Source organism: Apteryx rowi, unplaced genomic scaffold, assembly GCF_003343035.1.
Source record: "Apteryx rowi isolate R43461 unplaced genomic scaffold, aptRow1 scaffold_261, whole genome shotgun sequence".
In the NCBI taxonomy this organism is placed as follows: Eukaryota; Metazoa; Chordata; class Aves; order Apterygiformes; family Apterygidae; genus Apteryx; species Apteryx rowi.
The window spans coordinates 542,574-555,313 of record NW_020448986.1 but is presented as its reverse complement, the minus strand read 5'-3'; the positions used below and the strand labels follow the sequence as shown (position 1 = coordinate 555,313).

The following is a 12,740-nucleotide window of genomic DNA, read 5'->3' as shown; positions in this document are numbered from 1 at the left end:
GGGGCCGAGCTGCTGCGGCGGCGGCGGCCGGAGGGGGAGGCCCGGGCCGCCTCCTGGGCAGCCGCTTCGCCGCCGTCCGGAGCGGGAGGCGGTGGCGCAGTACGGCAGTAGATGGAGGTGCTAGTGAGCCGGGCGCTGTTCCCCCTTTATTTCTTCGGGGGTTTTGGCTCCTTCCCGGCGCTGGCCGCTGCGAGGACCGCTGAGGGGAATCCCTGCGGCCCCTCAGCCAGCACCTGCTCCCGCTGGCTGCGCTTCGGAAAGGTTTTTGTTCAAAAATAAGGGAAGTTTGGAATGGGGCATGTCCCGGGAGAGCGTGCTGACAGGGGCCTGGGAGGGTACGTAGCAAGTCGTCTGTTGAGCAAGAGCCACCACAGTGCTCAGGGTAAGCCTTCAGTCCTGATGCTGCAAGGATTTGTTTTCATAGACGCTTCGTGTAGAAAACGGAGGTTGCAGCAGCATGCCTGGTTCAACCCAAGTTTCCCGTGCTCTCCCCAGTTAGCAGAAGAAGCGAGCTTAAAAGCTGGAATCACTTGTGGGCCTCGTTTGATGAAGGCAAGTATCGGCGTGTGCTGCTGTGTGATGTGCCATCCCGCCAGAGTATGCAGGTGTCAGGCGCCAGCAAGATCACTGAATCCAGCCATTACTGCTTCCTCCAAGGCAAAAGGCAGCACGGCCCCTAAGACGGGAGTCACAAATAGGAGGCCTCCACCGCTGCCTTTGGCACTGAGGGCTGATATGGCTGCTGTTCGGGTGCAGACTACTGAAATTCTCCCAACCCACGTTGTACACAGGAAGCAATCACAGAAATGAACAAAAGATAAGGTCTTGGTCCCTCGAGTTTTTCTGTTGCCAGTCTCCTATGCAGGTCAATCTTTGTCACTATGGAAGGAGCAAGTTAACTACCGAGTTGAACTGTCTGCCAGACTGCTGCCCAAATGAAGCTGCTTTGTGATGTCTTGTGCATGCTGTTTTAGTGGGGAAAAAAAAGGTTTTGAGGTTTGGTTTTTTTTGTTTAGGTGGGTTGGTTTGGGCTGTTTTTTTTTGTTGTTGTTGTGTTTCCTTCTTCACATACTACTTTCATTTGAACTGATTAGTCTCAGATTAAATTTGTTCCTAGCACTCTGGCCATCTCCTCCTTCATTTTATTTTTTTCAGATCAGTCAATAGCCAGGATGAATATGGCTGAATGTTCATCTCGGTGAAGAATAAATGCTCTATATCCTGCCAGCTCTGTTACAAGTAGTATTCTTCCTCAGATCATTCTAGTTTCACTGCTGTAATAGTGGATCCTCAAACTATACTTCTGGGCCTGATGGGAGAGACAGCATCTACATCGAAGCACAGAAAAAGCATTTTGTGGCAAGTGTTTGAGCCCCAGTCACTTAACATCCAGTCCAAGCAGAAGAACAGGTACAAGGTAAAAAGCTACTTGTATGTGTTGGCATAACTAGGATAGGCCTACAACTAAGAAGGTCATCTCTAGCTCCCTCACAAATTTACTACCCGCATAAATCGGAAAGAGCAACCTATGCATTTTAGCATTTGTAGAACAAAAAGTTTTAGGCACTTCATGCTACTCTAGCAACTTAGCAGACTTTAAAACCAAGTTCATCTTACTTCTATGCTGTATTTATACCAAATGATCAGTACGTTCAATCCATTCAGTAAACTTGCACTTGGGATTAGATAGTATTATATTTTTCACACACTCATCTTTCGGAACTCTCAGCAACAGAAAAACAGCATTTCCCAATCCAGTTTTAGCTAGGGACTCTGCTCTTTAGCTAGAGTAAATGCTAGGTTATGCTCTTGGACCAAGAAAATCAGCAGAATAGCCAGAGTATTTCTGCAAAGCGTAGCTTAGCATGCAGTAGTAATTCAGTCACAACATATCATTGTCAAATCCCTTTATAGTGCAGAACAAGCACAAGCTGTCAGCACAGCATTGTGGCTGGCAGAGACCATCACCAAATAGAGTCCTGTCATCTGCTGAGCTCCATGGAGCTCTCGGGACTGTACTGACCACAACCCCTGTGAAATACCAAAGTCACCTAGGAGCACAAGATCACGTTTGTGCTGAAGGCTTGTTCCATGCTGCAGCCTTTTCAAGATTAATTAGGCTAATTACATATGCAAATAGCTGAATACTTCCAAATGTACACTTACACTAATGTAATTAATAGTTAAGACAAATGAAATCATTTCTGAACTTCCTGTCTTACTAGACATGTTAGATTTCTAAATGAAAAATAAGGCATTGAATCATAATGAAACACATTAATGTTAAAACACATGTAAAGATAAAATTGATGTAAATATGTGGGGAGTCAGGGCCAAGATTTAAAAGGTGACACCTAAAGTAATAAATGTACAGCAAAATTTAGCAAACAGTGGACAGTATGCTATTAAACTTCAGTCAAACTATTGTTTTCTTTGCTTTTCAAAGTAGCATACTATGCTTGTAAGAATAAGCCAAGTTTTTATTAGTTCATTCTTTAGAAAATTCAATAGTAAAGCAAGGTGACATAGTACCCTATTATGTGTAATTATTGCTTGTTGGAGGGTAGCGTGTCTAATGTTTGGAGGTTTTCTCCTGCTATCTCATTCTCATTTGTCAGCAAAGAAAATTATATGATGCTTGAAATTCTGAAGCTAGTTCTGGGTTTAAGTTCCCACAATCCTGCTGCCGATTGGTTGCTCGCCTGGCAAGTGCTGTGTTTGCACTACAGAATTAGGTGTTGTTCCTGTCACTTTGTCGTTGATCACATGGATACATCAAATTGCTAAGCCATACTTATGGTGAACCTGCATTCTAAAATATTTAAGACAAATTTCAGTGCCTCTTTCTTTAGACTTCTTTTTACTTTAATTATACCTTGGGTGCTCACACATACAAAACAGCCAGACACTTCTGAGCAAGAGATGGTCAAAGTGACAGACAAAAAATGCTTCAGAATAAGAAGTGATTTTGTAAAAAAAAAAAGAGTTAAGGGGTAAATACAAACCATTTTCTATGGGGAAAAGACTGACTGACTATGTTGTCTTTGGTATTACATTAAAAAGAAAGCACTAAATTCAATACTACATGTAATATTTTACTATATCCTGAAAACACTGGAAATGCAAAAGCAGTAGGAAGCACTGAAAGAGCCCTACCTCAAACACAGACTGCACAGAATGCAAGTTAAAATCACAAATTTGTTCTGGCTTTAAGAGAAAAAAGCAGAATATATATGCTTATAATAAAACAATGCAACCTAGAGAAGCACTATAAAAAATGTTGCCCCCAAAACCAAACTATTATAGAGAAATATAGCAGTGTCTCGTGTCATAACTCCAGACCTCCACAGTGACTGCACAGAGATTTATGAACTCACTGAGACTTTGTGGAAATCAATCATTTGTGGAATGACTGCAGCAAGATACAGAATCCATGAATACAGAGACAGTAGAAGCTTATCTGTCTTGGCAGAAGAATTTAAATTGGTTATAGAAACTGTAGCAATATAGTTTTCTTCTATAATTTTGTATGCACTTAAGGAAATCTGTGAACATTTTCTAGGCCATGAAAACCTAAAAGAAGCAAAACCATAAAAGTAAAAATGCCAGATATATCAGTCCAAATGTCCAACACACATTAAGGAAAAGCTTACCAGACTATTGGCCTGCTTATTACAAAAGTGTTGTGATTTTAGTTAGAGTAATTATGAAATATTAAATACTGGTATAACTGGATATTAATAATCAAAATATTTGTTTATATAATTTTGTTTCAGGAACTAAGGAAATACTTTTAGTGATTGCAACTTCTAAGCAGGTTAGTAAGCATACTAACAAAAATTTTGTCAAATTTCAGGCATAACCTATAATATGTAAAACCACATGTAAGTGCTGTACACAGATCATATTAAATTGGGGTTTTTTTGATGCTCTTAGTTGCCTACCAAAGTGATGCTCCAGAGCCTTACTGAAGTTAACAAGTAAGAATATAATTTCCGGAAACATTACTTAATCTCTTTATAGTTTCAACAGTTTGCTTTCCATGCACTGATTTCCTTGGTTTGGCATCTGTCCGGTTTCTAATCTATACATACAAATAATTGTGCCAAAAGTAAATTGAAAACATTTGATAACACTTAGACATCTTTGTCCTGGTTTTTGTCTGCAAAATTTGCTAAATGTAACTTTTACTGCTACTGAAATAAGTTGAAAAAACAGTACTTATATGTGTTATGGAAAATATTAGGCTCGCCGGCCACCATAACAGGGTCCGACCCTAGGTTCCCGCTGAGGCAGAATTTCGAAGTCAGGTTGGGGAGAAATATAATTTAATGATACACGTGCGGTAATTACAGCTKGAGCTGGGTGCCTYCGAAGAGGGACCCCGAACAAAGAAATCCCTGGGCAATTATACCCTTACAATCTAAATTCCCCACCCCTTAAGCGATAGTTTGGACCAATAGTAATAGTTAGGTCTYGGTTCTTCCCCTTCTTCMYTGGGCCCCTCCRTTGTCTCTAGGCAGGCCGCTGCTTATCTTCAAGGTTGGCTACTCCTGCTGTCCATGTAACTTCTTTATCCCTCCAGCTTGAACCGGCTCTGGGGCCGCCTTTTACTTATCTAAGTAAAAGTTCACAGCCTGAGGCCTAGGGCTACAGCAAATTTAGCTACTAATGCTAAGCAAGTTATGCTAAGCAATTAATTCTAGACAGCTTCAGTCCGATATTCTCTAACATATGCATAAAATTGTACTTACAAATGCATTTTCATCATGTAAAAATGTGACTTATTAAAAAAAGATTAGAAAAGCTTCATTTTTAAGTCAAAATTTTCAGAACAACCAATGGCATATCCAAATTCTTAGGTGAGTACCACCCAAACAATTGAACTAAATGAGACAATTGGGACTAATGTGGCTCTTAACTGGGAATTGTTGACAGTGTAGCAAGCCTTGCTGCAGTGATTTAAGAATTTCCATCCCCTGCTGTCCTCTCAAATCCTTTAAAAAGGGGGTAGAAAGAATGGAGTGTATCTCTATGCCTAAGCAACATTAATACACAGTCCAGCATCTTCAATTAAACAGGTGACAAAGCAGGGTTTATGCTAAAAAGCTCTTTTCACAGAAGCAGCTGAAGAACACATGGCTATTTTCTGACTCTTGTAGGGGCAGAGAGTTAGACATTTCAAAGTGAGGCAGAACAGACAACTGGGGACGGTAATGTTTTTTATTACAGTGTTCATCTGCCAACACTTTAGAATCTATAAAAACCACAAAAAGGATTTTACACTTCAGAGAGGACCAACTATAATTGTATCTTGTTTCATGTTTTTTCAAATAGCTACAACTTTCTTAATGTTGTAACAGCTTTTAAGTCTGTAGGACAGCTTTTTTCCCCCCTCACTTTTATTTAACATGTGAAATGCCTTAGATCCTGTATTTCTCTTCTGAAGTGTAATAATCACAGCAATGGAGCAAACTTGAAAGAAATTAACATACACAAATGATATTTTCTTGCAGTTGAAAAGATAGTTTGCTTCACTGTTTTTTTTTTTTTTAGTATCCAAAAATTCAAACTATTTGAAACATCCTTAGGATTTTTCAATATAATAGGAACATAATTAATGATTAAAGCGTAAGCATGGAAACAACAGGCTGCAAGTCAAGCAAATCTCTATTTTCTTGCATTCAGGAAAAAGTGGAAAAAATCTTACCCAATTTACTGTCCTTCATCTGTAAATATTTATTTTTTGAAATGAATTTTCTGTGCTGCTGTGGCATGAATGAAGCTGCTGGTTTGTGACTTTGGAGTTTTTACAGATTAATATACTGCTCACTAACATTTAATATCAAGATACTACCCTAATCTCCTGGTCTGTACAGATCTGTATGGATAGTTACACTGATAGTCATTTTTTCATTTCCCTTAAGGTCACTACCATGATAATCAGCTCCACTTAAATCCCTTCAGGGTCTGACCACTTTAGGATTTATTCATCAAATCCTACTTGCAATTTTTTTAAAAAACAACACAAATTCTAAATCTTCTTGTAGTTCAGCTGCTAGAGCAAGACTGGGGGTGGCCCCATCCTTAGTAAAAAAAAAGGCAATAACAGACGTTATTACAACAGAAGAATCTGTGGACTTTTTCTCTGGTTTGTTTTGACTGTTTTAAGGGTTTTTAAAGTTTTAACATAACCTTTGTTATAGCAATGTTGAAGAATTTTGTGAATCCTAGTTTTCTCAAATATCCTCGTATCAGTGTCCTTCAATCTAATAATTCATTACTTTACCTACACAATGAAAATACAGAGATATTTTTGAGAATTAGGGTATCTTCACAAGATCTTTATAAAGAAGTTGAACCTGACTTAGATTTTAGTTCAGTTCTTTCTGATCAGTCTACAGTCAATTAAAAAGCATCCTTATAACTTCCAGTCACTTGTATATGCCTACATAACCTACAATTTCTTCCTTAAATTCTGTTTTAAACTTCTTGAGTGTAGATTTTCAAGCCTTCTCATGCAATGAGTAATATTCAGGCACAGTATAGGACACAAATCCCAGTTCTTCAGTTACCAGTCTGTTTTGCCATATACTCTAAACATGTCTTTCTTACTTCTTCCTATATATGTATTTTTTTTTAAGAAGTCATTTACACAGTAACCATTAAATATACAAAGAAACAAATTCAGACAGTCTGAAGATAACACCATAGTCATTGTATTTATTCTTTCGTATTTGCTGCCTCTTGAATTTAAGAGTGCCTTGCTAATTCAAGGCTGCGCATAGAATTCAGGTGGAATTAGGCCAGCTAATCTTGGCCAAGCTGTGCCATAGGTAAAGATTAAAATCTCTTTTCCCATCCCAAGGACTTAAATTTTTTAAGTAAAGATTGGGGTGTTCAGGGTGGGCAGGACAGGCAAGAGCACTTAATTTTTAAAGCTCAAATAAAAAAAGCATGCTTGATGAAAAAGCAGAAGGAGATACATTGCATGAGAAAGAAAATTAGGCTTATAGCATTTAAGGCCAGAACAAATCATTAGATCATCAACTTTTGCTTCCTTTATAATCACAGGCTCTTAACAGAAACAGTGGGAGCAATCTGCCGTATGTACAGGTTTCCCCAGACATGTCCTCTCATTTCAGCTGCTCAGCTGGCTGGTGGAGGAAAAAAAAAAAAAAAAAGGAGATTTTGGAATCTGTCAGAGCTTTGCAGATTAGCAGATGTGGTAAGCTCAACAAGGGACCACAGTAGAAACCATCTGTGCGTGCACAACACATACACAGGTCTGAGGCATGTGTGTTGTTATGGTGTGCAGAATGTGGAGATTATTCTTCCATACACTGAAAGCCCAACGTATTCTGAGCCCGTAAGACCATGAGTACATACACTGTCAAATCCAACTACCTGTGCACAAGCGGTCTAGTCAGCATATGCATATATGCCTGGGATATCCTGAAAAGGAAAAATAATATTGTGATAGCCTGTGGGAATAAAAGAGAAAAGAAGAGGCCATGAATTTGAATAAGACTAGGAACTTGAAAGCAGTGTGTCCGAAACAAAAGCTTGAAGGATTTAAGTGCGGGAGAGCTGTATTTAACTGCTGGAGAAGAGAAGCATGGTTTGCAACAATACTTTAGGCAAATCAAAGAGAGGTTGAAATGCTTTGAAGCATTGCATAGAAATTAAGGTGAAATTTAAGCTTGCAAAGGATTATTTTATGAAGATGAGACAACAGAACTCTTCTGATGTATATTTTTCAAATGTGAACTAAACAGTCTAATCTATTCACTTTTTCCCTCAAAAAAGTAATTTTGTCAAAACATGTCCATGGGATGAGTTTTGTGCATCTGCTCTTTGATAGATTAAAAAAAATGTTTGGGAGATTAATTTACATAAAGAAAATAAGACTAAAATAACATACAGTTTTGTAGTTTCTTTAAAAAAAATAGCACTTATAATTAATTTCAGGAGTAACTTACTAGGGATGTAGTTGATTATCAGTTGAGATCTTTAAATCTGGACTGGATATCTTATGTGAGTTCCAGGCTTGATGCAGAGACTAGCAATGATAATGACTCATTTTGGCTTTCAACTCTAGGCTTCTAAGTAGGGTTAGAAAGTATGAATTTGAGAAAAATGCTATGCACTGTGGAGCAGACAAGAAATAAATTAATGCCCTGAAGTCTGTGTCTGATTTTGGCCTTTTGCTTAGGAAAATCTTGCAGCTTTCATAGAGGTAATTTGGTGTATAAAATTAGCATAGCAAGAGAGCAGTCAGCGAGCAGGAGAGAAGGCAAGTAGTTCCAGGCCAGGGCTGTAGGCAGGGCTCTCCATGTCTGGGCAATCCTGGTTACCTTTGCAACTTTTTACATATTTGTGTGTGCCTGATCTGCCTTCAAGCTCAGCCCTTTCATGAACAAAGTAGTGCCGAAATTATGACTTCATAAAGTTAGTTTATTTTATACTACGGGTGTTTTTCTGCCCCTTCTTACCATTACTAACTGTTCCACAGTTACAGCTGAATTTAAACTTCGGTGAGAAAAGCAACAAAGAGAGAAAATAGCTACCCCTGAGGAGAATGGATGCTTTATATGAGTTTAATTGTAAGAAAGGAATGCGCTAGAGAATCAAGAAGAAAAATGATCAAAGCTGAAGGCAGACAGATAGGATACCAGACTATTAATATGCTCAGAGATCTATCTTTGCCTAAATTAAATCCTATATTCCTCTCACCCGTGCCATCCAGAGCAAGAATTCACTGGTGAATATTGTAATCACTAGTCCATGATGCTATCGTTTAGGAAACAAGAAAAACTACAGCTCTGGTAGAAATACTGTAGAAGCTGGAGTATCCCCTCTAAATACAGGTTGAGGAAAAAAATGGCAACCATCAGTACTGTTGTGGTAACATTTACAGCAGCGCATAACATTTGTTGGAGAATCAAACAGGACAGTTTCAAATCTGTGGGATCAGAAGCAAAAAAGCATAATAGGTAATAGGGCTGAAGCAGCAAGGACTAAAGGAATTATCAGCGAAGTCACTATACTGTTGTCTTAGTGTTGCAACATGGTGTCCACACATGGATGGGTATGCAGCTCTTACATCCATCCCCACTCTTTTCATCACTTTCGAAGAAAGGTTTCTAATCTCCTTTGCCCACCTCCAGTATGAGCAAAATTGTAACAGGAGCCCAAGCTGGAGCCAGCAAAGGCGATTTGGAGCCAGATGTTCTCAAGCTGAGAAGACTGCTCTGGGGCTGGAGTGTGTCAGGGTATTTTCCCTGCAGAAGAGACAGTACCTAGTCACACAAGAATTGTGTCTAAACAGGCATCGCAATCAAGACTCGGCTTTTTACCATCCTTTCAGAGGAATACTGCATCAGTTGCAGCTTTGCTGCAGTTGTGAAAGCTTTAAGATAGGGTGTTAGAGAATATTGAACTGAAGCTGTCTAGAATTAATTGCTTAGCATAACTTGCTTAGCATTAGTAGCTAAATTTGCTGTAGCCCTAGGCCTCAGGCTGTGAACTTGCTGTGAACTTTTACTTAGATAAGTAAAAGGCGGCCCCAGAGCCGGTTCAAGCTGGAGGGATAAAGAAGTTACATGGACAGCAGGAGTAGCCAACCTTGAAGATAAGCAGCGGCCTGCCTAGAGACAAYGRAGGGGCCCARKGAAGAAGGGGAAGAACCRAGACCTAACTATTACTATTGGTCCAAACTATCGCTTAAGGGGTGGGGAATTTAGATTGTAAGGGTATAATTGCCCAGGGATTTCTTTGTTCGGGGTCCCTCTTTGGAGGCACCCAGCTCGAGCTGTAATTACCACACGTATGTCATTAAATTTTATTTTTCTTCAGTCTGACTTCGAACTTCTGCCTCAGCAGGAACCTAGGGTCGGACCCTGTTATGGAGGCCAGCGAGCCTGATTTTCCATAACAAGGGCACACCTCCAAAGAAACAATACCGGGGAATGCTGCCGTGCAGAAGGGCAGTACTTAAAAATAACAGTTTAGCATTAGTCAACTCCACTTGAACCCAAAAAAGAAAAAATCCACTGTTGAAAGTTATAGATTTCCCCAAACTAAAGCCTATAAGAATACTTGTTAGTTAACAAGTAGTTCACACTAGCTATGCATACCTGTTTTTACTGTCAGAGTTTAAGTCAGTAGCGGAAGAGATGCGTTGAATTACAGACTGAAATTCCATCTCAGCCACAAGTAACAAAGGGAACGGAGTGGTCATTTGGAGTCATTCTGCCTTTAAGAAGGGCATAAAGATACAGAAGTAGTATACGCTGCTAGTCAAATAGTCAAACTCACATGCATTTAGAATGGAATAAATAAAGGCAGCCCTCAAAAACAACTGGTTTAAACAGTCATTTCTTCCCCCTATTGCTAACACTTTTTGCAGTGAGTACTGATGTATTTCTCAATAGGTTGCTGTAGTTTCATTTTAAAACTGAAATTCAGATAGATTTCCTGATGATTCTTGTCCCCCTGTCCCTAGTCATTTAATACCAATGCTTTTTGAGAAGCAGTTCTTTGGAGTACTTTTACTTGTATGAATTCAAGTTTTGTGTCTTAGAGATTGGCACTTGTTTGTAGATTAACTAGTAGTTAATCTTTCACTGCTTACCTCAGTTTTTCACTCATATAAGCAATGAACTTAAAAAAAAGTTACAGTAAATAGCTTCCTGTTTATTTATCGTTTTTGTTCCACATTAGTAGCAGCAGCTCTTCAGATCAGTTGCCCTGGTAATTCTGGAAAACAGTTATTCCAGATAAACTGTTGCAAGTGAAAACACATTTGCCGTAACATCCTTTGGATTTTCACTGATGTAGCAACATAATTGGTGGATAATTATACCTGAAGTCTCTAGACCATGGAATTAGAAAGCATCTCAGAGAGACTGCAGGCTAGGTTTAAATGGGAGATCTTGTACTTCTCACCACCCCAAAATTTTAAATATCTGTACTGGATAGCAGTTAAGGGCTTTAGGACCCATTCATGATGGAATGAATAACACTGATGTAAATCTAAAACATCTCTATCAAAGCTTGGTCCCTGCCTTTGACATGGGAGATAATCTGGCTCTTCCCAGCCTCTTTACGTAAAATAGCATTTGTGTTGTATGTTATTACTTGTATGGTCTTGCCCTGGCTTAGAGGCAGGAACGCGAGGCATACGTGACGGATAGCCCCAGATTCCAGTAAACGTGCAGAAGAGATTCGTCATCTCACCCCAGGCTTCACTGCTGAGGCTGCACCAAGCGAGCTCCCTAATGCCGATTCGGTTGTGACTGTCAGAAACGAGGGGAAGGAGGCGAGAGAGACAAGTGGAAGGCTCCTTCCCGCAGGAAATGGGTTCCTATCACAGAAAGAAGAGACAGTGCTTGCTTGAATAATCTATGTAAATACTATTGAGATAAAAATTGACTTTGGCTAGCCTTCTGAGCAATGTAACTGAAGTTTGTCCTGAGTTCACAGGAAGTCATGGACTCTGGTGTTCTTTTTCAGATCTTACTATTATCTGTGTTTTGGTTGCTAGCTGAGTGGGCATTTGCTCCATTGTTTGGAATATTAATTTAGGTAGGCACAGCAACACAATGCCATGGTGTGTAAAAGCACTTACAAATTTTATCAGCTGTGAGGCAGTCAGTGAATTAATTTCATATTAATTGTTAGCTCTTGATGACAGTACATGCTTTCAGAGCTGGTGAAGAGAGGAGCCCTGAACTGTCAAAAAACAGATAAAATAAAGCATTCAGTTTTGTAACAAACACCAGTCACTTTTAAAATATATCACATACAGTCTTGGGGCTGCAGATAAACCAAACGAAGAACTGTATCTTAGTGCTGTCTTCCCTCCAGAAGGCATAATCTCCTATAGGCAGGGTGAATCAACAGGGTGAACTGAATCTTGTAGACTAGTCAAGCAGATCTGGAAAAGAAACTTTTTGGCTAATACAGCCAGTCTGAAATTGTCACCAAGAGAAGGCTTTCTGTTTCCTGAGATCTGAAAGAACTCTAACTTCTTTTCATGTTTTGATTTAGAAAAAGAGAAAACCCTTGTCTTCTGAATCAAGAGGTATTTCTCCTGAAGGTCTAGGAGTCTAAAACCAGCCCTCCCTTTGTAGAATCCTTGCCTGGGCTAAGTTCAGTTTTCCTAAACTGAAAATGTGAATTGGAGAAACAAGGGCGAGGTAGATTTCGAACAACTTTGAACAGCACCACACTGTCCAAAATGCAAAGAACTAATCTGCAGAAATATTTTTGTAGAGTCTGAAAATTAGCTTCTAGAAAGAGTGGATGAAAGAAAAAGATTCATTTCAGTACTCTTGCCAGCATCACTGAACTTGCATTTATTTGCTGCCTAAGGACACAGAAGGGGAAAGGGCTGGTCAGCAACACTTTTCAGAATTACTAGTTGTTCCACTATTCATAAAGCATAATAAATGTTGATTTACATTATCAAAGTAACTACTTGCATTGCTTCCTTTTTGTCACTGGATTACATATTACCAGACATTTAGATAAATATATATTCATGACATGGTAATGATACCGTAAAGTGCCACTATTCAGGTGTCACTTTAAGGTTTCAAAATGTACACATGACAACATACTACTTTCAACTTGCCGTTCTTCATTTCTCCACTTCCTCCACCCACCTTTGGGGCATTTCAAGAATCATTTTATCATTATTAGGTCCTAGCATAAATTTTTCTCCCACCTTGGGG

General features: G+C 39.3%; 1 long non-coding RNA gene across 2 annotated transcripts; it reads left to right on the top strand.

The window, feature by feature from the left end:
* Positions 1-559: 559 nt before the first annotated feature.
* On the top strand, positions 560-12,480 carry LOC112967020. 2 transcript variants are annotated; one of them, XR_003253824.1, is made up of 3 exons: positions 560-822; positions 1,156-3,980; positions 11,167-12,480. It is a non-coding gene; the product is annotated as an uncharacterized LOC112967020 (long non-coding RNA). The 2 variants fall into 2 exon arrangements; XR_003253823.1 differs by lacking the exon at positions 11,167-12,480 and having other exon boundaries at positions 1,156-4,141.
* Positions 12,481-12,740: the final 260 nt, after the last annotated feature.